The sequence below is a fragment of the Octodon degus genome, unplaced genomic scaffold (assembly GCF_000260255.1).
Source record: "Octodon degus isolate 3935 unplaced genomic scaffold, OctDeg1.0 scaffold00155, whole genome shotgun sequence".
NCBI lineage: Eukaryota > Metazoa > Chordata > Mammalia > Rodentia > Octodontidae > Octodon > Octodon degus.
In genome coordinates this window covers 71,033-76,149 of record NW_004524731.1, presented here as the reverse complement: position 1 = coordinate 76,149, position 5,117 = coordinate 71,033, and the positions used below count along the sequence as shown (strand labels likewise).

At 42.8% G+C, this 5,117-nt stretch overlaps 1 pseudogene; it reads right to left on the bottom strand.

Moving 5' to 3' along the window:
- Positions 1 to 3,431: 3,431 nt before the first annotated feature.
- LOC111812972 lies at positions 3,432 to 4,263 on the bottom strand (annotated as a pseudogene).
- Between the last annotated feature and the right edge of the window lie 854 nt (positions 4,264 to 5,117).

Below are 5,117 nucleotides of genomic sequence, written 5' to 3'. Positions count from 1 at the left end.
TTCCTTTAGACTGAAAAATTAGGTCACCAAACACATGAAAATCAGGAGACATCAATTGGCTAAGCACTATTTGCTATCAACATCACTGGCTTAGCGCCAAGGAAGCCAAGCCTCCCCTTGTGGGATGGAGAGAGAGCCGCTGAAAGCGAGACTCCCACCAGGCCGAGCTCTAGGGCAGCTTTGCGGTCTCTGGTGGCTGATCTCCTGCCGGTCCCCAGGCCAGGCAGCCTGGCTCCCCAGGGTTTTTGGGTTCTTGTCCTTCCGGACTGGGTGGCAGGCAAAGAGACCTTGTCTCAGGCAAATGGGTGCTACCAGAAACTCGCCCGCCCCCTTTTCAATCATGTGATACAGGCAGCAGGGGCACCTCGTGCTGAATCAGCCTGGAGGACTTGTTTCTGGGTCAGCATTTCCGAAGCAGCAGAGATCCTGCCTGACCGTGATCTGTTGAATGTCAGCCTTGGACAGTATAATTTGTAAAAGATAAATCAAAGCAATCCTGTGGAATGAATGCATGAAGTTGTGGGCACAAATACATGATGCTGTGGCGGTAAACTAGTTGTATAGCAGTATGCAGAGAAAATTGTCTTTCTTCTCATTATAAAATTTGTGACAGGGGCTGAGGAAATGGCTCAGTGGAATAAGCGCTTCCCTGGCAAGCGCAAGGACCTGAGTTCAATCCCCGGTTCCACCAAAAAAAAAAATAATAATAATAATAATAAAATAAAATCTGTGACAAAATCATGGCAGACATTCGGGTGGGAAGTGACGGTATTATTCTAGATAGTGCTTGACACCTTGCATTGGGTGTATTTAAACATTAGGTATTGTGATAAATTCTTTTTATTTTCAAGAGCATACAATGTAGCTTAAAAACTTACAATCAATAAAGAATTTCATTAAACACTATAGTACATATTCAACAATGATTTTTATATTATAAAATGTTGTCTTTGGATTAGTTGTTTATAGTGCCACACAGTATTCGTTTACAATTCCTCTTAAACTTTATTTCACTTTTTTATGTACTTAGTACAGGGTCTACAGGGTCTCACTATGTAGATCACACTTGTAGTGTTTCTCCTGTTACAGGTCCTCTTGAGTGCTTCCTGTGTTCCAACTTCTGTGTTTCCCATGTACAATAAAGAAGCACACGCCTAGAGAACTACTGCAGACAGAAGATTAATTGGATGGGGAAACCATGATGGATTTTACAATCTCCAAAATACAAAATCCACAAAAAGCATGAATTAAACATAATGTGGGGCAAACTTTATCAGAACTGAAATTGTGATTGAAGGATGGGGCTCTAGAAGATTTAACAATGGTAGTCTTGCTTTACTCTAAACATTGATAGATTGATGGGCAATGACTCATTGAAATACATTGTTGTTTTTGCTTCACTGTTGTTCTGTAAATACAGTAGACTTATACCCTTGTTTGGCCAACACAGAACTGGCTTTCCTAATGGAAGTTGTCCAGTTCTCCATAAATACACTCAAAGGGAGGGAGAGACAGCTCCTGCGCTAGTCACCTGACAAGGGTCTGCTCTGAAATGCAGCTTCTCTTAGATACCAGGGCTCCATTACTGAGTTCCTCTTTGGGCATGGAGCAGTAAACACATCATTGAACCATAGATGCTCTCTGTGGTGAGATGTATCACTATTTTTTACTTTAAAACTATTTTTTAAAATCTTTTTGAATCAGGGACACACCGTGAAACTCAGGCTGGCCTTCAAGTCATTTTGTAGTGCAGAATAGTCAGAGGTTCTCAACAATCTTAGTGCCTCAGCCTTTCCAGTGCTGGGAGTACAGCTAAGTGCCAACACACTTGGCTTTAGTAGTCTAGTAGCCAATGTCTTTTGTACTCATTTGTTACCATGAAGTGGAACTATGCTGATTTTCAATGAACATTAAAAAGTTAGAAAGGTCAAGCAATGTGTCAGGATAGGTGCAAACAATACCATCTGCACCCTGTGATGGGCTAGGGATGGGCCAGGGATGAGCCAGTACTCTTGCCATAACTGCAGCTAGCTCTACAGAGTCACAGTCTAGACTGGCCCCAGGGATTAATCTGGATTTTCCCAAGCACAGATACAAACACTTCAAGAATATCCATTTTTCCATTTTTATAAAATGTAAAGCCCAGGAGTTAAAAACCATCCTCAAGTGGTCTGCTGTGTGGGACACCCTGTTTAAGTAGATGCAGAGAGTAAGAGAAATGGCCACTTATTGTTGTAGGTCTCAATGTTGAATGAGAATGAAGAAGAGGCAGGAGACAACAGTAACATGAGGTCTGTGGTTGTCACTGGGTGTGGTCAGGTGAGGAGAGTCAAGAGTTCTGTAGAGAATCCAAGACAAGAGGGACAAGAAAAGTTGGGGAGGTTTGCAAGGAACGACAGGGTACATGAGACAGGTGTGTCAGATAATGCAGTAGATGGATGGAAGCAGGAGAATTTGGAGGATATAAGGCCTTGAGTAAAGGTTTAAAAAAAATACTATGAGATGGCAGGAGAAACAGAAGGACATAAAGAGGTAGGGAAGGAGACAAGGATGGTGGAGGGAACAGAGCCTGGAGTGTGGATGTATCACATAGTTGAGGCAAATAGGAAGGGACCATTTATATTCTGTGGAAATAGAAGAGATGCAAAGGACAAAGCGTCAGGTGAACTGAAAATCCAGCATGGTGCGTGGGACATGAAGATAAAAGCTATCAACAGTTGAAATGACAAGAGGCTGGGCCTGGAGATCAGGAGCAAGCACAAGAGAAAAATGAGTTGAGATGGACCAGAGGAGTTGTGAAGTGAAACAAGCATAAGGAATGGGAAACCCAGGTGAGCAGGGGTTTCTGGTTTGTGAAGTGACTGCCCCCATCACATGTTCCAATGTCCAGACTCAGTCTTCCTGTGTAACAACCACAGACAGGACCATATCAAAGTTTCCAAGTGTTAATGGGTATTGATTCAAAGAAGTAATAAATACATTTCTTAATGAAAGGAGTTTCCATAGTTGGGAAGGCTCCAACATGCAGCCTGTGGGTTGGTATTTTGACCAGGCACATTAATCCGCTGAGCCCTCTGGTGAGCCTTATTGTTCATTTTTGCATGTTGTCAGCTATATCGCAAAAGTGCAGAATATGGACATAACCATTGTGCACAGTGAGACCGATGTCACTGTTCACTCCACTGTGCCCTTCCCTTCATGTAATATAAGATCACTAACTGGAAGCTTCTACACAGAAAGAAATTTGGCAAAGTCTCTCCACTTTGTGACTTCTCTCTGCTTAGAGAATGTACTTACTAAAATGCCTTAGAACAATGACCTTCATATACATTCTGCTACACATATATCTTCATGAGCACTTGTTGAAGACAATAGCATGAAAGCTTTGTCATGCAGATGACATTCATATGATTCCTCTCTTCTGTGTGTCCTCACATTTCTACAGGGTGATTAATGGCAGGTTGTTCCACAAGTGACACCAGTATATTGTCTTTAGTGTGTGTTCTCTCATGGTTCCTAAGGTGAGACGACTGAGTGAAAGCCTTTCCACATAGAGGGCATTTATGTGGCTTTTCTCCTGTGTGTGTTCTCTTATGATTTTTGAAGAGAGTACAATTTATAAAAGCTTTTTGACACACATTACATTTATATGGTTTCTCTCCTGTGTGTGTTCTCTTATGGTAAAGAAGGGCAGATGACTGAATGAAGGCTTTTCCACACAGATGGCATTCATATGGTTTTTCTCCCGTGTGTGTTCTCTTATGAGTTTTAAGGGAATTAGAATGAATAAAAGCTTTCTGACACACGTTACATTCATATGGTTTCTCTCCTGTGTGTGTTCTCTCATGGAGAGTAACGTAAGATGAATGAGCAAAGACCTTCCCACATAGATGGCATTCATATGGTTTTTCTCCTGTGTGTGTTCTCTTATGAGTTTTAAGGGAATTATAATGAATAAAAGCTTTCTGACACACATTAAATTCATATGGTTTCTCTCATGTGTGTTCTCTTGTGCATAGTAAGGTAAGATGATTGAGCAAAGACTTTCCCACATAGATGGCATCCATAAGGTTTTTCTCCTGTGTGTGTTCTCTTATGAATTTTAAGGGTGTAAGGATGAGTAAAAGCTTTATGACACACATTACATTCATATGGTTTCATACCTGTGTGTATTCACTCATGGTGAATAAGGTTGTTTGATTGAGTGAAGGCTTTTCCACATAGATTGCATTCATGTGGCTTTTCTCCTCTGTGTTCTCTCATGTATTTTAAGTGTTTTATTACAAACAAATGTTTTTTGACAAATATTGCATTCATATGACTTCTCTCTTGTGTGTGTTCTCTCATGCCTTCTAAGATCACTTTGCTTAGTGAAGGCTTTCCCACATACAACACACTCCTATGGATTCTCTCCTGTGTGGAGTCTCACATGATTTTTTAGACTACTTAAATTCTTGTACATTTTTCCACATTGATGACATTTGTAAAGTGCTTCAGTGTTATGTTTGTTCTGATCCCGATAAAATTTAGAAGGCTAATTGAAGTTTGTTCCCCTCACAAAGAATTCATTTCCAGATTCAGCTGACTTGTGTCTTCTCAATTCAAACTGATCTTTGAAGATTTGCCTACACAGGTTGCCTTCAAGGTCTGTCTCTTCACTCTGTGTATTTTCCTGCAGTTTGTATTTGCAATATTAGTTTGTTTTAAAACAAAAGCAGGGACCCAGTCCTAACCCAGGTCCGGCGAGTGTGTGGAGAGCTTCCTGCTACCCTGCACCAGAGGGACCAGTCCCAGACCAGGCGCAGCGTGGGCCGGACCCTCTCCCACCCCCTCGGGCTGCCCACCACTCTGCAGTACCTCCCCGACCCCGGCCGCCAAGTAGGAATTTCTGCCGACTTCCGGGAACCTCCAGACCCAGTCCCAGCCCAGGTCAGGTGAGTGTGTGGAGAGCTTCCTGGTACCCTGAGCTGGCGGGACCAGTCCCAGCCCAGGCGCAGTTTGGGCCGGACCCTCTCCCACCCCCTCAGGCTGCCCCCACCACACCGCAGTACCTCCCCCACCCAGCCCGCCAAGTAGGAATTTCTGCCGACTTCCGGGAAATCCCAGACCCAGTCCTA